Here is a 23,430-nt window from a genome sequence, read left to right as displayed (position 1 = left end):
ATATGTCTTAATGGGTTTACGAGGGTGCCGAATTTAAATATTTGATCCACTTTTCGCGAAATTTAATTGATTGGTCGATTACCATTTCATATTTGGCTGTGAATGGTTCATTACAGTTAACATTACAAGAAAAAATTTGGATGTCTTGGAATATCTTCTCTTGCAGGCAGAAGCCACTATTTTCTGTCGAGAAATATCAATTCCTGTCTACTCGATCAACGAAATTGTGCCATTCCGTAAAATCCGAATATCGCGAGAAACATGACAATGGTAGGCTAAAATGTATTTTTAATGAAATACAGTACATAAATATAGAAGACACAAAATGACTTCTGATATCTGTCTTCATAATCAGTAGCGACATATAATCTTCGTTTACAGAAACAACATTTTTATGGACACCACGTCTCTGCAATAATGCAAATTGGTAAAACGTCCTCCGATGACATTCCCTTTACTAAAAAAAGGAACAAATAGTTCATTTCGAAAAGGCCGACGGCATTTATATTTTTAATAAAATATAAAAATATACCGTAGAAGATATAAAATATCTTCTGATATCCGTCTTCACAATCATCAACGATAACCAACAACATTACTGCAGAGGTGTATCCTCCATAAAAAGATCGTCTCTGTAGACGGCGAATACTGTATATGTCGCTAGTGATTGTGCAGACGAATATCAGAAGACATTTTGTATCTTCTGTATTTTTGTATTTTATTAAAACTGTAAATATTGCCGATCTTCTCGAAATAAAATAATATGGTTTTCATTTTATCGTTTGTTCTTACTTTCTGCTAGTATGTAGCTAGCATGTATAACTTATATATGATACGTTAGTAGTTTAATCTTATAACTAAATAAAATAATTATTACTCATGGTTATAATAAAGATAATTTTTAAAAATATTTACCAAAATTTATGAAATGTGATATAGTTCTAGCCGGAAAATCCAGATCCGGGATATTTGCTAAATGATTCTTTTTATTCCGAATGATCTTAGACACTTAGAGCATTGAATTAGTAACGAAAACAAGTTTATATTTATGTTCACAATTCAAAATACAGTTTGAACCTCTTTAGTTCGGTATTCTGTGGTCCGATACTTTTTGATTTACCGCCACTAGTTTGTAGATATGTTGTATCTTTTTATTTTATTCTAATAAAATTTATTAAGGGAAATCCAAAATACCAGAAGCAGTCTACATTACAACAGTGGTTGGAGGAAGTTGTTAATAAACATTCAAAAACTCATTCCAACATAAGAATTCCACTTTTCTGTGTTTTCTTTGTTTCTGACGTACACATACTTGATGATCTTAGAGATCCTAATGACCCTGCATAACTTGAAGACAGTGCCGATCACGAAGTCCTTGCTGACTTCTGAACTACAGGAACAAGTATTTTTTTTTAGTCTTTATGTTACACGAAACAATAAAACCTTGTTTGGAAGCATTGATGATAGTATTATTTCCTGAAGCTTGTTTCCACTTTTGATAATCCTGCAAAATATGTATGGAATAAGCATGTGATTACGTAGATGGTTTCCACGGGGGTCTTAAAGGTCAATTTCCGTAATCTGGCATTTTCTGTAGTCTGGCAATGTCCATCTTCCAAGGTTGTTGGATTAAGGAGGTTCAACCTGTAAGAATAATTCATGATATTTTATTCAGAATATAATTCAGTCGAATTTATCTTCTTTAGACTTCTTACTACCACTTACATTTACTAACACAAAAAATATATCGTAGAAAAAAAATAAAAAAATTATTATACGAAACTTTCCAGACTCGATTAATGTTTCGGGTTGCCATTTATCTTTACTCCAGATGCAGATGCAATGTATCTTTGGTCGAAACAGGATCTTCAGTCAACTTATTAAAGTCACAATACTTAAAATAAATATTAATTACTTGCCTATAATTCTTCATAAGCTAAATTTCTTAACTGGAACTACAGTAATTATATAACCGAAGTATGATTCTATAATAAATTTTCTCCATCATTTACCATTAATAAGAAAGCTCGTTGCTGTATTGTAATAAAGACAAATTGAACTGTTTTGTCAAATGTAAACAACTGAAAACATGAAACAACTTGAGTGATAGCAAGAAATAAACTAATATTACATTGAAGTCAACATATTTGTGTGTCGAAAGCTTATTTTTAGCTATAAAATTTCTGATATTATAGTATCAATATACAGTAGATATAACGAATTTCACTTCTATTTAGGTCACGAACTTAAAATTTACAAACCTTTTGATATTGCTAATGAGTATTTTTATTCTTATATTTAATGCCCAAATATTTGATGAGAGGCCAATAAATATTTTTTAAAAACTATGATTAAGTTTCTGTATCATCAAATATAAAAAATAAGAGACGATACGGAGAAAGAGTGTCATGGTCCCGGTGTTAAATTGTTTATAAGGCTACCAAAAAATTTATTTATTCACTAAGTTCGTGTATAGATATTACATTCATATTGAAATATTCCATACAAAAGTAAAGAATTAGCAAGGTGTTAAAGCATCTTCACTGCCACGTTTGATAAATATGAGAAGATGAAACGTAGAAAACGTTAAGAAATGAAGTTTGTAAAAACAAATTCTGAATAAAATTCAAACACGAATTTCTCAAGAATTATGTTACACAGAATTTAAAGAGAGAGATGAAAGAAATAATATAGAGACAGGTGGTGCCTTCTATATAACTAATCGTAGTATTTTTTTGTCTTTAATTAATTAAAAATGATAGAATGATGCTTTAGTAATACTTGAATACTCTTTTCATCTGGTTGTAATTATCATTTACTTAAAATCTAAAATTTTAGTATTTGCTTGATAATGATATAAATTAATTTTATAATCATATGTCATAATATTTAATTTATGATTAATCAAAAGGTCAACGTCAATATAATCAATGATGTTTCATAACTTCATATTTTAAAATGATATATTCTCAAAACTGATGATTCTATGACAAAATCACAAAAAAACCTTATAAAAATAAACGATACTTTAAATTTGTAGCCATATTAATCGAGGTAATTATATTTATACTTACGGTACATATGAAAATTTTTATAAAATCATAATTTAAATTTTTTTCCTTCTTTCTTTTCTGAAATTGTCAATCTCAGAACCTGATTAAATATTACATTAACATATTTTTAAAAATTCGCATAACTTACTTAAAATCTATTAATAACCATATTTTTATCGGATTCTTTAAATATTCATTCATATATTTAAAATTTGAAGATCTCATTATATATAATTCTAGGTCTTTATCTCATTAAACGATGATTGATAATATAATATCGAATTAATACTGAAGGATGAGAAATTCAGTTCATGTCAATTTTCAAAATAAAACTATATTTATTGATGATAAAACTTCGATTTTAGAAGGATTGGAAAGAGGAATATTTGTTATTTGCAAAAATTTCCTCGAAAATATATAAATACAGTAGGGTTTCGCCATACGCCAGCAATACGATCCAAAACTTCTGTCATAAGCGGAAATCCGCTTAAAATAGGTAACTCCATTATTAAATATTTCCTATACTAATATATCTGTTACACATTTTTTTTTTTTTGTTTTATATAAATAAAGAAAATAAACACTATTAACAATAAAATAGCACAATAAATCATAAAAAATAACTTTTAAAAATGTCGAAAGCAGACTTTTCGTATGAAAATAAATAATAAAATTTCAATCTATTTACGAGTATCGCGAGTTTATTAAAATATCAAATTAATCTAAAAATATATACAAAAGTGCGTTACATCCCGCTGAACCGTGGTTCATTATATGTGAAAATTTTTATTACAAAATTTCTCAAATTCGATTATTTTTAATCTTTAATATTAAAAACAAAGGTGCAGATTTTAAGATAATTATTTCCTGGTCCTGAAATATTAGGGTATCATCTTTTATTGATACATTAAGGATGTTTGAATTTTCAATATTGTAAAATATAATATACAAGTAGTGTATTGTATTGTATATACAGTAAGTAGGTCTTTTACCTGTCAATTTAAAATAAACTTCTAATTTTATAAGGTCAAATAGCGACTGTTTGTAAACATTTATTATTTTAGATAAGTTATTTTGATTTCGCTGTTAAAAATATTTAGAGTTCTATGTACTTTGAACCGAACAGAGATTAAACTTAGTGCATCGTTATTAATATTCGTATACTGGTTATATAAATAATGATTTATTTTCAAACTATAGACTCATAAAAAAGTTATTTTCTTGGAGATAGTTCGAAGTTCAAGCGTTATAAAAGACCCCTAAGAATTTTCTTAGTTTATCTTTTTAACATATCTTGATCGAAAAATATATAGTTCTTATCTAAAATGTAACAGGAATATAAAATATTGTTTAAAAATACCTTACATATTCGCGAATCTAAAGTACAGCTACAAAAATTCTAACTCTTATCTATGTTAAACGTCATCAAATATTTTTCATTCATGTAATTATTACAGGTGATAAAGAAGAATACAAAAATTTATTACTACAAATGTTAATAATATTCTATATAGATTGTTCGCTATGTATTTCATCCTTTACATTTTCAAGAACGGATCTTTAAACATTAATTTAAAAAAAATTAAATAAAAAACTTTCATGTCACGTTCACTTACAACCTGTAATCAGTTTCTATATTTGTTAATTCTGTTATATAAAACAGCATATACACCTTATTACTGAAAATCATTTTTACTACTTTAACTAACGTTTTCAACCTGATCAACATCAGTTTATAACTTGCTTAGGAATGACAAGGATATGACCAAGAAGGAACAATAAGCTGGAGTATACAAGATACCATATAAAAATGATCAATTAGGTTTGAACAGAGTATGTGGGTGGCAACACCAGAAACCTCAACAAAAGGCTTAAGGAGCACATGTACGACGTAAGCAAGGGATACTATTCTACAGCACTATCGAGAGTGGCGCAAACAGATAGTTCGGTAGTTGAATGGGCTGAGGCCAGAATTGTTACACCGGTGCGTTCATCGACTGGCATTAAGCTTGGAAAAGTTCGAAATTTATAAACCCAGTCTGACTGGCAAATGTTTAAAATACAGGCTTACCATCGACATGGAAGTATATGATCAATAATGGCTAGTAAAATCTGATGCATAGCGCGCGGTCGATGTAATTTTATATCTTATGTTATTATATTTGTATTTTATTTTATTTTGTTCTACTTTATTTATTTTGATTCGTTCAGTTTATGTATTTAATGGATTATTTATATATTTTGATTTTTAACCAAATGTTCGAACCGTTTTAAATTAGAATTTGATATTGCATATTGGTTCATTATATCAATAGAACGATTGTAAACGTTGCAGTAAACTGATAACCTGATGATGGCCTGTTGATCCGGTTGAACACGTTAGTTAAAATAGTAAAAATGATTCTCAGCAATAAGGTGTATATGTTGTATAATATTCAATGAGTCTGAGTGTATGTTGAAGTATATAAAATAAGTTAATTTATAATATTATAGCAGTAAATAACATAATATTTACCAAATAAAAAAATCTATTAATATAAATTATTTCATAACAAGGCTAATTGAAAAAAAGTAAATCTGTATCATAAGTAATTGATTATAATTTAAAATTTTGTTTAACATTAAAAATAAAGGAGTTTATCCCAATGTAAGTTAGATATTTTGTTACGCTCACTTAGAGAAAGATGGGAATCCGTGTCGAGGGCTCGTGATGAAGGCCCACTCGTAAATCAAAACTTATCACTGGAGCAATAATTTTTAGAAGCAGTCTTGTACTTTATTTAGTATTGTAAAATATTCAAATAGGAATAATATTGTATAAAATCTTTTAATAAAGCCTATTGTATTACATTTTTAAAATCAGGAAGTTTAACGTAGGAATCGTTATATATTATATGACGGCCAAATTTTTAATTTTACTCAATTGTATTGTGAATTGTGGTATTGGTGTAAGTGGACTTTTTTTTTTTTTTTTTTTAATCCATTTTGCATCGTTTTGGGGAGGCGTAGCCTCAAACAAAAGGTCGTTTCCGTAAGTGAAAATTATTTCGGATTGTCACTGGTATTGTGAACGATGAAAAATGAAGATATTTTGTACCTTTAACGTATTTATATATTTTAATATTACACGACGTTTCTTTTTATCTAATATAAATTTAGTACATTACATTTCTCCTTACAAAGTAAATTAATCATTGCAACATCAACATCGGCTTTCTCACTTTTACAATTTTATTACAGTGCTTGCAGCTATTCATATGTCTTTTACGCGGAAATATATTTTGCAATATGTATAGACTACAATAACAGCTTTTAAACATTGTTACAAAACCATTCATGTCTTATTATAATAATTATAATAAAAGTGAATAACTGTACTGTTAAATTTACAACGGATTAAACTGTAAAGATTTCTTGTTGTTATCTCTAAAGACGTCGTTTATCTTCTCTTTTACGTATTTCATTTTAATAATTTATATTTCTATAATTGAAATAATATATCATTCGTCCATTTTCTTTTCTTCATAAGAGTTACAATGAATAATAAGAAAATAAATTATTTATTTTATAAAGATTTTCTACAGCATAAAAAATAGTCATCTGACATTATCATATCAACTCTTATTACGATGGGAAACCGAGTTTTCGTAATTTGTCATGAATATTAATTCAGAGAAAGGAATGACTACTGTAACTGTGGTATTCTACAAAACAACTAATATATAAACATTCATCAAAATCGGAAAAGAGTGAGTATTCGATGTGTCCATTACAAGATCTCACACAAATGTTCCCAACCCTGAAAAGGAAGTTATATACCCGGAACTGGATGAGTCACAAACGAATACCAAAAATACAGTTGATCCACATTATCTTGGAAGTAATGACCTATGTGTATGATATCGTATTTTCGCTGAATGACAGGCATAAAAACGGGGGAGGCCAGCATGCCGGCTAAACTGCGACTAAAATATAAAATTAATCAGATCTAACAAAACTAGTTGTTAATTAAACCTTAAAGAAATCATTCTTCCGAGTACAATAAAATAATACCATTGTAATTTGACGGACGAATCAGGAAGAGTTTTCGTTTAAAAGACAATAAAACAATTAGCAACTTATTGACATTAGTAATAGTAGAAGTAGTTAGTGTGGGCTGCACTGACAATCTATCCTGACCTTAAAAATAACACCTTCCTCTAAAATTTCACACAAAGTGGATGTTAATAGTGTAAGTTGAGATAATTTATAGCAAGTTTCTGAAATTTAAGATACTAATTGAATGTTCATTTTTGTGTTTTTGAATCAAATAACAATAAAATACACACAAAAAAGCGCTTTCGGAATTCCACGAATATTTTACGTCGTTAGAAAGAAGACAAATTGAAGAAATTAAACATATAATCGTAGTTTTTGATATAATGCTGAATTTCACAGTTTTAGAAGAAAAACTCGTTCGGTTTTTTAATGCTTCCTCTAGAGGGATGAATAATCTCACTTAAACTGACATTATGCTAGCTTTTATCATACGGAAATATATGAATTCATGGTCTCCCCCGATAGACCGGCATGCCGGTCATTCGCGAAAATACGGTATATGTGGTCTCACATAAATAGGTTTGAACCTGGTTTGTTGACTGTCTTGTTCAATGTATAAAATATGTTTACAATCTTTTTCAAATTAACAACGGAAAAATCCAGCAAAGAGTTGCTTAACTTTCCCGGAAACATTTGGTGGCGCCATCTGTTCTGATATTTTATTTTAAAGACTTGTTATATTTTTAACTATTATAAAAAGCAAAGACCTTAGTTTTGAGGGCAGGGATGAGTTTTATAAAAATTGTAAATGCTAATAACGTGTAAAATCGTCATTAAATCCGATCCCACTGGAGATACACACGACTCCCTTCATCTTTCCACCCCTTGACTTTTAATCACCAATATTTAATAGTATCAATCGCCCTAATACACAAACCTCCGTGCAAAATCTTCAAAGAGAGTGAACAAAATCGTGCCCCCACACTAACATACATACATACATACACCGATTTATTTGCATTTTTCGACGTTTCAAGGTCATGAGTAAAAAAACGTAAAAATCTGGGGGTCATCTTTTGACTGATCGCCATACTTTCCCTCTGTTATATATAACAGCCGAGAAAGTAAAAATGGAGTAAACCAATTAACATTTGTTGTTTATTGGCTTTCTCTAAATTAATATCAATATAATTTACAAGTTCCTTACTGATATTTAGTAGTACATTTTGCTATTACCGCATTAGAAGTTATCATTAATAACTTGCAAAAAGATTACAGAATACGTGTATATCATATCAGACGCGAACATCTTTACTACGGACCGTGGTTCAAAATTCTGATGTGGACTCCCTTCTAACCTATTTCCTCGACGACTAGTTAAACGAAAAATTAAGGTGTCAACCTACCACTCTGGGGTCCCAGGATTAAATCCGATAAATCCAGGACAAATCGAAAAATTCCAGGAATTTTTTTAGGGGAGATCCGTTCCGAATATATCCGTCCCTCACCACACAAACCGGTCGCACCATTGTAGGCCTGACCACCCATAATGGCAGGCCGGATGGCCGAGTGATCAAGGTGGCAGCCTACCGCTCTGGGGGACCCGGGATCGAATCTGAACGGGTCGAATAATCCCCAGGATTTTTTCGGAGGGTGGTCCGTTCGGATATGTCGGGCCCCGTCCCTCACCATCCGGTCGCCCCATTGTGGGCCTGGCCGAACCCATAATGGGCCTACTAAAAGAGGCCGTCTTAGTGCCCACAGGGCGGAAAGAGTAAAAAAAAAAAATGCATACCCATAATGGCATGATTAATTAAAAGGCTCTCTTAGTGTCCACAGGCAAGAGAATGAAAAACCCAGCCCCGCCGAAAAGGACTGGGTTTGCATCCCCAAAAAGCCTTTAGTTCTTGACAGAAAAAAAATTCGCTGATGAGGATTGTGGCTTTCTACTTGGCTCATACAAGCCCGTTGACTTCTGGCCCTAGTTCGGCCGAACCACTTTTGCGCCATTGTAGTTCCGCCACTGTTGTATATGCACTTTGTGTACTAAAGATAAATCGACATGATACCGATTGGAATACATTTACATAGGACGAAAATAAAATTTCCAAGTTTTTATGATGGTTGATTTATGAAACATTACCGTTACTTGTTCATTTCCCTAGATTATTTTTACAGTAGCTACTTCATAAACTCTCGATTGATCTTTAGGGTTTACATAGTTTGAATTAGGCTAAGTGTCGTTTCTCATTTAACACCAATGACTCATATAGCTATATCCAGAGTCGGCCTCACTTTAATCCATGAGCGTTTGTACCACGTGAAAACACTATTCTAACCCAATTTAATTACGAAGTACAGTACATAGTGTATAGAAATATATCTACGAAGTTATTCTCGTGATTAAAATAAGGTAGAAATCAATTAACAAATGTTGATCTCATCTTCAGAAAATATATTAAAGTAAACAGATCAGACTCCATATTTTGCGGGGCGTTTTCAAAATACCTAGGATCGAGCATTAAGCAAGCTCGGACCCTGTGCAAATACACAGGTTCCCAATCACATGGAGCAACATCTAGACCTGAAGTGGTTCAACAGCTTATTTTGAAGTCATTCGATTATGATAAGATGAAAGGAAAATAAATTTTTTAAAAGAATACGCAATTAATTGAGTTGATAGAAAACAAACATTATAATTGTATTGAAGATGAGTACAGTACTAGGGTTTCTCAAACGGGATCCCGGTTGTTTTTTTAACCCGGGAAATCCCGTAAATTTCTTAAAAGTTCACTTTTTTCTTATTTTGTGTTAAGGTTGAGGAAATTTTGCAAATAGAACGTATAATTAACTTATAAACTGTCAGAATACATTTGTATTTATTAATTTTAAACCTACTTATTAGTTTTTTTAAATTTTTCCTCGTTATGGCATGTCACAAATGGTCAATAATCAATATATAGCTTATTTGTGGCAAGACTCCGAAAATTCTTTACTTGTCAGAACCTGCAATATCTGGAATAATTGTGCTTACTCTGTTTTAATTTTTAACCATCCCCAGTAGCTTCAATAACTGCGTAATGCCAAGTTGTGCAAATTGGGCAAGGATAGAAACGAGTACGAAGTCTGCAAGTATGAAGTTTTTCTTCATAAACCTGATTATTAAAGACAAACGAGTTGCCGAATTATCGGGCTATAAGCTCGATGCCGCTAATAAAGCAGCCGAGGCAGACATATCAAGAATACTAGAGAGCAAAAAAAGCACTACAATCTCGAAAACGAACTAGAAATCTTCCAGGCTACGGGTGAAAAACACATAACATCTGTTTTCCCTTAAATGCATTAAAGACGATTCCACTCACATGAATTGAATCGGAAAGGGCATTCTCGGTAGCAGGAGTTTTCATTAGTTAAATAAGAACCAGATCGAGTGATTGGAGTATTGACCGACCATCTTTGCTTTTTAAAATCTTAATACAAAATATTATTGCAAATTTTTATAATATGTTTTATTTAAAAAACGCAAATTACCTTTTGTTAGAAGTTTGATCTAAGTTTTTTTTTTTAAATTTTCAACTCAATTCAAAGGCGTGTTTCTTGTAAGCATTTTCCAACAAACTTTAATAATTTTTTTTTCTATTTGTGAAAATTTCTACGTAATTCAAAGGTAATTTTTATTTTTTAATACAGTCAAACCTGTTTTTATGCGGGGGATAGGGACAGCATAAAAGAAAACGCATAAAAAAAATCGCGCGAAACTTCACGAGTGGCTATAAAAAATAGTTTTCGCAACACAATTTAAAAAATATTTTTTATGCGGTGAATAGGGACCGCATAAAAAAAGTCTCACGTAGAAAATAACTCGAAACCGTACGAAATAACTAGGAATTGCTTTTTTAACTCCTTGGGCCTTTTTCTGCAACACCTAATGGGGAAAAAATCTTCTAAGAATTTTAATTTTTATATTAATTAATTATTTCCACTTAAATACGAATCTAACATTAAAAAGTTAAAAATAATCCTTAAAAAATTATTTTATTTGATAAATATAGCTGCAGGAAGTGTTATTCTTTCATTTAACAAGGTGTGAAATTTCATACCAGTCTAAAGCTGGAGGGGAGCTAACTTACCGCATCTGTTCAAATATAACATAATATTTATGGTTTTTATGCTATTAAAATAAGAGGGGACCGAAATAAACGTATGAGAAAAAAATTTTACTGAATAAAAAATGAAAAAACCTGCTGATGTCATAGAAAACAACCAATAGAGTTTTTAAAAATTTTACAGGAGTCAATTATGTTCCAATTTGATTGAAATTTTCATATACCGCACAAAAAAATCGCACAAATAAAAATCGCACAGAAAAAGACCGCACAAAAACAGGTTTGACTGTATATATCTTACACTGCATTATTAATATGATTTTGGAGGTTGCGGAACGTATTAAATTAATTTAAAAAAAGAAAAATAATTATATCATTTGATTTTACGATATTTTGTATATCTTAAAAATAATTAATTCTATACCGGAATTTCCCGGAATCCCGAGAAACAGTTCACTTTTATCCCGGAATCCCAGGACAAGCAAAAGACCGGGAAATGAGAAACCCTATACAGTACATTATAATTCGATCAATCGCATAATTGAAATTTTATTCAATTATGCGATTGATCGAATATACTGTACTTTTCATCTTCAATTATAATGTATGTTTTCTAGCAATCCGATCAATTGCGTTTCGTTTTAAAAGATTTATTTTTCCATTCATCTTATCGTAATCGAAAATGATTACTATGGAAATTATTTTTCGAAGAAATCTTCCACCATTTGAATTCGAGTAGCGTTACACTTGAAGGATTTTGCTGACTTGTTGGATCAATTAGTATTAGAGAGAGCAAAAATATCTATTTTACCGTACTAATCATTAATATGATAAAATAGATCCTTGAATTAATATCATCTCTTGTGGATAGATAGCATCCAAGTGGGTAGATAAATGAATTCTAAAGACGAGTAAAATTTACAATGAATGAACGAAAAACACTTATATTAATCGTTCAACCATTTCTAGAACTATTAATATAAACCTATTTTTCAAGACCATCAAATAATTTTTGCGTGTCAATAAGCACAATTTATTAATATTGTACTATTAAATATAATAAAATTATTGGACAAGAAAGAAAAATATTTTAACGAACACTTCGTAAATTAAAATGACTTCATGCTGATATATAAACAAACTTTTATTAATTTTCTAGAAAGTTCATAAAATATCAGTTATAAATGTTGTAATTGTTATCGATAAAATATAGCATCTGACAGTGAAAAAGCGAAGTGCAATTGATAAAGAATAAGCACAAACAAAAAATTATTGCTTATTCTTAGTGTACACTTGTTCTATCTATAGTACATGTTCGATTTTATTTCATAATGATAAAACTAAAAATCAAAATGGAAATTAATTCCGTTGTTCCTTCATATTTCAAAGAAAACTTAACTATAACTAAAACCGAAGAAATATTTCTGTTAATTTGAAAATAATATTTTAAAAATATAGCATTCTACGTGGATACACGCAAAAGTTGTTTAGCTGCAGCAAAAAATAAAATAAAATAAAAATAATAATTTAATTAATCTTGAATAAAAATGTTATTGTTTAGACTACCTGTAACCTGCTGAAAACCGTTGAGGACTTCATTAGCCTATAAAAAAAATTGGAACTTCTCCTGTAAGATACAGGACAATTTTTAAGCCCTCTTTTTTGAACAAAAGTTGCGTTTTACATGCTGCAAAATACGATACTTTTAAAAATACGCTAATTTACCTAAGTCAGTACTAAATTAATTATTAATATGAAATTTTGATTATACACTGCTGGCCAAGTAAAATAAAACACGATGATTGACTATAGATATTGAAAACAATGGAAACTTTCTTCATACTGTTGCATTTTGTTTGGCTAGTAATGTATATGCAGGTTTACAATTTCATATTGATAATGAAACTTCAGTGACTTACTGGGATGTCCAGTGATCGAAACATTTCCATTACACTTAAAAGCAATATTTATCTAAAAGAATATAAAAAATAAATTTTCAGTGGGTTGTAATTAATCTATTTTACAGTTTTATATATTTCTTCTGAAATAATATGAATTAATTTAAAATGAATATAAGGTTTTCTTATAAAAATCTTGTATATTTTATTTATATACAAAATTTACTAATAAAAATATTAACTATTTCAGATATGAAGAAACAAATCAGATTCATTGTTCAAAAATCTTATTTTTAATGTCTCAAGTGATAATATTTTTTGACAAAGATCAATAACAGAATTTTTTATGCAAAGTAAAAATTAATTTAAATTATTATTATTATTATTATAAAAAGTAAATGTAAATGAGGAAACGCACTTTTTGTTATATTAAATGGCAATTATATAAATTCATAGAGCATAAAAAAGTAGATTAATCTTTATTAAATTAATTAAGCATTCAAAGAGCATAAATACAATATACGAGAGTTAAATCTTCGAATATGGCTGATTTATCGCTTGTGTCGCTAAATATAGACGAATCATGTGAAAGGCAAAGGTTGTTATAAACAGGAAAACCGCAGAACTAATTTTGTTTGAGTAGGATGATAAAAATGCATTAAACGCTTATCTTTTTGACTATAATATACAATGCTATTATTCAAGGAAATAAAATCATATTTTATCTTATTGAAAGATTAATGCATTACTGTATTAATTTTTAAAATATATTTCACAAAAATACAGCATAATATTTGATATATTCTACTGTGTTTTCAGAAATTCTAAATAATGACGAACACATAAGTGTGTCATATTCTACCGTCAAAGAAGAATTTTCGAGCAATACTTCTACATTAGAGGTATAGCGAGAGAGAAGAAGAGAAGGGAACATGATCTTCAGCACTAATTCAAAAAGGGTGCTGTGAACTCTTACATGCACTAATTGAAGGACACTGCTGAAAAGAAAATTGCCAATGAGAAGTTAATTATTATGCTTACATTCATATTAAAAATGTTAAAAGAATAACTAGCGTGGCTGCATTTTATATAATATCGAATGAGATCAAATATATTCGCGAAGCGTCAGCGAACGGTTATATCTCATCTCAATTTTGTGTATTGCAGGCAAGCCAACGTGTATTTGCCAACAAGGGCGAAGAAAGCAGACTACCCATGAAAATTGTAAAATTACGGATTAAATTTCGATTGCGATTTCTTACGAAACTATTTAAAATCATTTTAAATTTAAGAACTGAATGTAAAAAAGTATTCATTTAATAATTATGTACTGGTATTGTTTAACAACGTTAAACTGGGTATTACAAAACGGTGTGTAAAACGATATGTATATATAACAGTATTACATAATTTACTGTATTACTTTTACGCTATTAAAGTTTAAATATTTGTGCAATGTTTTCTATTAACGCTTCCGTTCATTAATTAAACATCGATAATCTCTTGAAGTTTACTACAATTGAGATCTGGAGCATAAGGTCTATTCTCAAATTATGCCTAAATTGAAGAATTGAATAATGTTTCTTTTTGAATTTTGATTTTTAAAGACAATACTTTAATAGATTAAATTCTCTGAGCGATCACTATTTTCACAGTGTTTAACAAAAAATAATTTATAAAATAGTTAAAAAAAAAAAAATTGCTAAAATTATCATCAAAAAGCTTTTCTACTGCTTAACTATTTACTTAACGGCAACATTTTTGAAACTGTCTCTGATTTAATTTCTACAGCTTTTCATTGATATTTGCCAATGAAAAAAAGCTTAAATTCAAAAACAATTATGTCATTTTATAAGTAAAAGATGTCCATACATCTGTACTGATTTTCAAATTTCTGAAAATGTATTACTTTACAACTATACAGTATCTATCTATACGTTTTGTATGTATCGTACACATATTTGTGTCAAAATGTATCATATAACGATTATAAAAATTGAAGTCCCAACGGATTTAAATCCAACACATTTTCCATTAATATGAGATAATCAGCACGTGATAAAATCTGATGTTATTAACCTAGCAAGTTTCAACCGAATCAATAATTATTCATGTCAATTTCTTATAAATATAAAGATTATATATATATATTAATTTTTGTGATTTAGATTTTCACTTATCATCATCTTATCAATAATCAAATACAGTTAAACTTCAAAAATTCAATTTATGTACAGAAAATTCTACAGGAAAAATCACAATGAAATCAATTATAATAATAAAATTATTGTAAATAGAAAGTTACACGTTTGAATACTTTCAATTTAGTTTTATCGTTCCATAGAATTAAAAATAAACTTATTTATAGCAAAGTTTAAAATATATTTTAGACTTTGTTACAAATAAATTTACATGCGATGAATTTTTGGATGCAACGGTTAAAGAACATGTGTTAAACACGTGTTTCCTGTAAATGAATCTTCTGAAATGTTTATAAACGACTGAAAGATAATGATAAATTTACTATCATTTATCTATAATGTTTCATCAAGGCTAGGTTGGATATACAATATATGAATCCAAAGACTTTCGACTTCTTTATCTTTAAACAGTCCTTGTGATTGGTCTAAGCATATAATAATACACGTGAGAACGTGATGTCCTTAATCGTTACTGCACTTAAATTCTAACAAAAATATTTGTGTAGGTTATATACAGTCTATATAAGGATAAAAAGCTTCAAACGATAAATGCAATCATATATTTAAGTAAAACATAAATATGCCAAATAATTTATTTTTTACAATGTAAACTAATTTCTTGAAGACTCATACATTTGTGCAATCACTTCTTACTTTCAACTCATGTTGAAAGTAATACAGGTACTCCTCACTTTACGACCTATCTGCTTAACGACCAATCGAGTTTAGACCTGCAATTCGGGGAATCCCCTTTCTCGGAGTGTCGGTCAGTGGCGGATGGTGACACGCGCACTAAGCGTACTATAATAGTCTTATAGTACTATAATACGCAAATAGCGTTCTATAATAGTCTTTTTATGAATAAATTTGAAGTTTGTTACATAATTTGTATAATTTTACAACGATCCTATATTCCCGGCGCAAGCTCCCCGCTTATCGACGTAGTCGTCAGAACGGAACTCGGTCGTAAAGTGAGGAGTGCCTGTATATTTTTATGTATATTCTACGTATTATTTCATATAAAAATTCTATGAAATCTCCTTACTCTGATTTGACCATACGTTACCCGCAGACGTAAGTTTGTTGCAATCCTTTGCCTAGATGCACGAAATGCAACTGCTTCGCAGATTTTGATTAAAAGAAATATTGGCAAATTTTGTCTAACCTTGTGACACACCTAAATTGTTGCATTTTGGAATTTTCAGAGATATCAGTCAGTTGTATTCTAACTCAACATGTCATCAGTACCAACCACGTAACTTAACAAATAACGCTATAGGCCTAATTATGATTACGTATTAATCTTTACTTTTACTTGTTTGTATTCAGAGACATTTGCAATCCTTGTTTCTCATATTGTTATTTATTTTGACATTTTTTAAAATATCACATTACTGCACTATGCCGGACAGTTTAGCTATTTGTTTCTTTACCCGTAACGCCTAGAGCGCAACATCGATTTTAGTTAAGAAAATGGAATACATTTATTTGAAAGTAAGCGCTCGTACTGGCCACTTTTTAATTACAACTAAAAAATATACAGCATGCTCTATTTTTCAGGCAACCCCCTCGGCAGATCGCCCACGTGTTGCGTTGCCGTATACGAATAAACCAAATCGACCAAAGATTCACTCTCTACAGCAGGGGTGTCCAAACCGCGGCCCGCGGGCCGCATGCGGCCCAATGCAAGTTGCAATGCGGCCCAATGAACGTGTAAACAAAACTGACAAGTTTATTTTATTTATTTATTTATTTATTTCAACGGCATCAACCACAAAAAAGAAGTCTCACAAAGCCGTAAAACTTTATATATATACTGTTGAGATGGCTATTTTTGGGCTACTTTTTAGAAAATTTTGCTACTTTTTTTTTGCTCTTTAGCTAACTCCGGCCCATAAATCCATGATTTCGTCCAATGTGGCCCAGAGAATCTGAAAGGTTGGACACCCCTGCTCTACAGGAAGACCCGAGTACGTTTTGTGCTTGCTAAGAATGTGACACTCGGATAGTATGGAATGGAACAATTTCATTGGTCAGATAGACAGGGAATTGATGTTTTTCAACAGAAAATATTTGTTGACTTCCGATTGTACGAGAAAATAATAAAATTTTGGATGTTTTCAATTAACTCTAACGCACTATTCACAGCCGAAAATGAAATGGTAATAGAACAATCAAATTTCGCAAAGAATGGGCCAAATATTTAAATTCGATACCCTCGAAAACCCATAGAAATATGTCGTGTTCACTGGTAACTTTGTATTAAGTAACTTTCTTAATCGAATGTATCCCGCTACTTAGATAGAGTCTTTGCGGACGAGGTTAAAGTTAGTTCCACAGTAACAGTTGATTTTCTTCCGGACCAATGGTCCCTGAAAAGTTTCATTGTATTTGCCAAAACTGTGTCTAAATTTATAAAGAACTAACTAACAAACCTTATTTATAAATGGATGAGTTAAAGTGTGTAATTGATATTATATAAGGTTTCATCGAAAAAGCTTAGGTTTGTCATGAATTTGTAGATTTCATGCTAAATATCAATTTAGGTCATCACTTCAAGGCGATTTCTGAACTAAAGATCGACTCAACCCGGTAGTCAGATTGCTTTCTGGGATTCGAGTCCGCGGCCAGATCAGGAACCTCAAACTTTGTTGGTATTCTGTTCCGGATAAAGATTAAAAAATAAATAAATAAACTCTGACCACAACCTCAAGATACAGAATCTATTGCAAGAAATCAACAAGATCTCTTCATTAGGGTCTCAACGAAAAATTTCCTTTATTTCTATAAGAAATAAATTATCATCATTATTCATAAATAAAAGTTTTTTTCTTGATTTAAACATGGCTTATTAATTGAAAAAATAAAAATGTTAAGATTCTAATGACTATCTAAGTCCCGGATTTATACTTTCTAGAAAAGTTTGAAATGTTTTTTTTTTTTCTTCTTCTAAAAATTAGGAAAAATTTATATATGTATAATATACATACCTTCTCCCACGTTTTATAAAATTTATTACAATTACAACAAACTTATAACATGGGCTTCCATAGGGGACATTTACAAATTTTTATTTATTCATTGAAGGGTTATTTTCACAAAAATTATAAAATACAATACTGTATTAAAGATTCCCATGGTCAAGAATTTTTTTTTAAACTATTTCCGCCCTGTGGGCAAGCCCATCATGGATTCGGCCAGGCTCACAATGGGGCGGCCGGGTGGTAAGGGACGGAGTCCGACATATCCAGACAGACCAGCCCCGAAAAATTCCTGGGGAGTTTTCGATCTGTTCGGATTGGAACACGGGTCCCCCAAGCGGTAAGCTGCTACCTTAACCGCTCGGCCATCCGGCCTATCCATGGTCGAGAGTGTAAGATTATGTATGTCAACTTTGTGATTATAATTTGTGGAATTTTTTTCTCCATCCCAGAGAGGGGCAAATAGGTCCCTCTGCAGACGCTTATGGATGATACTAAAAAGATTAATAATGCAATAATGATAATATTAATTTTTTAAAATTCTTTTACAACAAACGAAACAAGTGTCGAACAGTTCTCTTAACTTCCGTTGAAATTACTGGAAGAAATCTTAAATTTGTTATCATTGAAAAAAGAAGTGGAGTGCTCAGGATCAGTTTTCTTGGAAAAACAACAGATATCTTTTGAAGTATTTTGAATTCTTGAATTCAAAATACTTCACTTTGTGTTTCTAATTTCTTTAGCACAACTGCAACAACTTCTCCGTGTGTGTCCGATAAAAGAGCAAAAACTTCGTCAAAAATCTTCATTGAATCAACCAGTTCTACTCCTGTGGTTTCGAATTTGGAGATTGTAGCAGGCAAAAAAGAAAAGAAAATTTTTATGTGCAATATATCAAATCACTTCTAATTGACTGCTAAAAGAATTTTTTGGCTTATGTGACACAATCTGTCTTCAGTAAGGCTGCATACGACTGATAGGGGGGGAAAAAAAACTTGTTTCTAACAATGATCTCCCTGTGAGTAACAACTGGTTGAGGAAAAAAATGGGAACTCAGAATGCATTTTATGTTACAGACGAATACGAGACGGTTTAAAAAAACTTTTTGGTCGTAAAAAAGTCAGTTTATCTACGCATTTCTCACCGCTTCAGCAACTCGATGCGTCAAACACATCGCTTGAAACACATTTGGATAGAACACTTACTGAAAGCTACGAAAATACAATATTTACGGCACACCATCAGTTACTAACATTAGCAGCTTGTGACTTCTCTGATTCAACATATTAAGACAATCATTTACCAATCTTGCTATGTTGCGGCGGTTAGTCTTTTCCAACTGTTTTCATGCAATTACATAGCCATTTACAGTGACGTAGCGAACATAACTGGCGCCCGGGGCACAACACTTTATGCACTTCTGGAGGGGGAGGAGGCGCCAATATAGTAATATAATATATAGAATTTACTCGTAATAAGAATATAATACAAATAATAATAGAATGTAGTACTTATCTTAAAATATCTATAATATATTACGAATGATTACTATTACCTACATGCCCCCCTCGATACGCTACTGCATTTACAGGCCTATTACTGGAGTCTTCCGACTAAACCATGTGCCATGCTTCTTCCCACAGTATAAGTCTTATCATCTGACGCCCACATTTAGCCATAACCAATATCCTTTCTACTTCTTCAGAATACGTAAGAATCTTAAATAAGTTTTCGTGGGGTGGACTCGACCGGAATAATTTTACCAGTATATATACAGTAGAGCGTCGATAAGTGAAACGTCGGTAAGTGGAATGACCGGAAAGTGGAACGATTTTCAGTCGGACTGTGTCGTGCTGAATCGAATGTTTTTGATACTAAATTTACTTCTAAAGTATAATTTTCATGTTTTTTATAGTCTTTAATATATTATTTGTTTGTACAAAATGCGGAAATAATTTTTAACGATACGATAGCCTCGATGATTATTATAAAAATTTTCGTTAGGCTTAAAATCGACGAAAATTCAACACGAAGCGACACGCAACGGAGAAAAATTTGAACATCGGACAGGTTAATGTATTTTTTCGTACAAAGTCGGAAACTGGAACAAATCATTAACTGGAAGGACCCCAGTCCCCAATTGGTTCCACTTATCGACGCTCTACTGTATTTTTTAAAAATTGTTTATACGTAGGATATCTTATCTTGTTCCAGAGTATATCTGCTGCAGGAACTGCTTGACACATACGCAGTAAAGGTGTCCAGAATTTTTTTCCTCGTTAAGAGTTTGTATACGCTTGTATGTTATTTTTTATTTTGATGTAAAGCTGTACTTAATTTTAAGCACAACTTTTCACCAAAAGAAAAAAACCACACACAAATTAACATGTTACAAACGTACTTATGATGCTTAATTTGGCATCGTTGATCAGCTATAACCTGTAAAAAAATTCACACGATTATTTAAGACACTAGTGTATTGTTACGTGGAATACTTCTCACATTAAAATTCTCGTTTGGTTACATTTAGATGAAAAATAGGCCATAAAATTGGAACGTCACGCTAACAGATGTAACAGGTATTATCAAATTGAAACTTGATTTTTCAGTTTTGATGACTACGTACAGTACTTATTTAACCAAAACAAACAGATCAGTCCAAGTCTATTTAAATAAGTTCCTTCTCGCGGCAACTTTGAAAACAATTTCTCCATCAGTTGTGTACTTTTCAAATTCATTACATTTCCTCAATAACCACGAATGAGGGCTTTTATTCTTCGGTATTGTTAAAGTAATTTGAAAAACTACCCGCGTTTGGTGTTTCAAGCCTAGTTTTAGACAGAACTTTTATAGTTACGATTTCCTATTTTTTCCCGTATAGTAGCGCCACACATCAACCGCCATGTTTTATTTTCGATGGAAGAAAAACAAAAATGCTCAACATAAATTAATGAATCTACTACAACTGCAGCATGGTGAAACAAATGTTAAAGATATATGCAGTATCTTTAACGTTTACTAAAATATCAATAATGCATTTTCACAATCAGCTTGTCTTTCTGCCTAGCGGCGCCATTCAATACCAGAATTTATAACAATTAAATGTGCGTGCTAAACTATAATTTTCATTGTTATCTAAAATACATAATTTCTGTACATTCTATTATTTTCATGCCAGCGAAGATAGAGGCGAAGTTTAATAAAATAACGGCAACTCACAGATTTAATCCCAATTTTTCTAAAGCACCCAATAAATGGGAAAAATTTTAAATATTTTCGAACCTTACAAATATTCGCTTATCCATTTATATTTTTTATAATCTAACATCAAACAACTACAAGCAAGCTAAACGTTCAGGCACATTTACTAATGGTAACCTATAATTTTAAAAATTTTTAATTTCTATATGTAAAAATTGAATGTAGTTATAAATAATTTAACATAAATTTTTAAAATTCTATTAATCCTACAGAATTTATGTCAACCAAGCAATATCTTTTAAACTTTCTTAAGAAAACTTATCTGCATTATCAAATACAGTTACTCTCATCCTTATTCCTGTTAATTTATTTAATTATTGGTTTGGATCAATATCTCTGAGTAGATTAGGACTACATGTTATAAATACTTTTTATATTAAAAAAATTATACAAGACAGGTTAATCATAAGCAATTTTTTAAGATTCAGAATTTATAATTTTAATTGTTAAATAATTTGCACTAGCATTAATTCAAACACAACATTTTTAAACTTTATTTTATAAGTCTAATTAAATAATTCATTTAAAATTTTTGAATTAAGATAAAAGTATTTACAATCTAAATAAATTATTATTTACTTCTAAGATGTATTATTGAGATTGAACTAAAAAATCAAATTCTAAAGATTTAAACCAGTAATTTTTATCCCTGAAAAAAATTATTAGTGAAAACTTTTCAACAACATTTTGTTGTTTATTGTTTAAAGAAATAAGTATAATGCTGACAATAATTTAGAAAGGCAATAAGTTATTGATCCTTTAAAACTTATGTGGTACTGTAATATAGAAGGTGTAGATAAAGCACTGCACCTGACTTTATTTTGTTTCTGCTACAGATCAACTTAAGTGCACAAGAGGACAGACAGGTAAGTCCTGATTCCTTTTTAAGTAGCTAAATCCTGTCTCAGCTCCTATTAAAGACAGTGGCACAGTTTAAATTACAAAGTCGTAGAGCATCTCAAAATTATTACAAAATATTTTTTGTCTGATTAAAATATTTAAAAAGGGGAAGAACCTGGCTACTGTCAAAAATAGATGGAGGAAACTGTATGAAGCTTCTCTGCATGGTCGCACACACACAAGGCATTGTGGAAAAGTCTGTTTCTCCCATCTATTTTTTTATTTTCCTAGCTGTTATATATAACAGAGAAAGTATGGCAATTGGTCAAAACGTGACCCTCAAAAGATTTTTACATTTTTCGATTTGGGACCATGAAACATCGAGAAATGCAAAAAACTGAGGATTTTTTTTTTGTTTATATGGATGTGTGCATGTGTTCATTTGGTACAATTTTCTTTGCCCTCTTTAAAGCTTAACAACTCCAGTGCTTTTTGTCAAAAATTTCTGAAATTTTGTAGGGAGGTTTATGTATTAAAAGGATCGGCTATTAAATTTTGGTGGTTAAAGGTTGATAGGATGGCGAGATAAAGGGAGGTAGTATGTCATCTTGAATGAGGTTGGACTTAATGACAATTTTACTTGTTATTTAAATTTTTTATGAAACCCACATTTAAGCTTTTTGTCATTTTATAATGATTAAAAATATAAAAAGTTTTTAGCAATAAAATATAACAAATGGCAACACATATGCAGTTTTAAATGTTGCCAGGAAAGTTAAGCAACTCATTGCTGGATTTTTTTGATAATGTACAGACACTCTTCCCTTTGAGTATTTTAACCAGACAACAAATGCTTTATATTAATTTTGACACACATTATGATTTTGTAATTTATACTATGCTGTTATCTTTCATAGAAATCAAGATAAGATTTAGCTCCATGAGAAGAAATTGAGTGTTTGTGGTGACTACACCATCGAATAGAGCCCTATTGATTATCTATACTCTATGCACTTGTATTTAGCTGATATGCCACAGAAACAAGATATACC

This window comes from Centruroides vittatus, unplaced genomic scaffold (assembly GCF_030686945.1).
Source record: "Centruroides vittatus isolate TY-2023 unplaced genomic scaffold, ASM3068694v2 contig_1035, whole genome shotgun sequence".
Classification (NCBI taxonomy): domain Eukaryota; kingdom Metazoa; phylum Arthropoda; class Arachnida; order Scorpiones; family Buthidae; genus Centruroides; species Centruroides vittatus.
Note: the sequence above shows the minus strand (reverse complement) of the source record.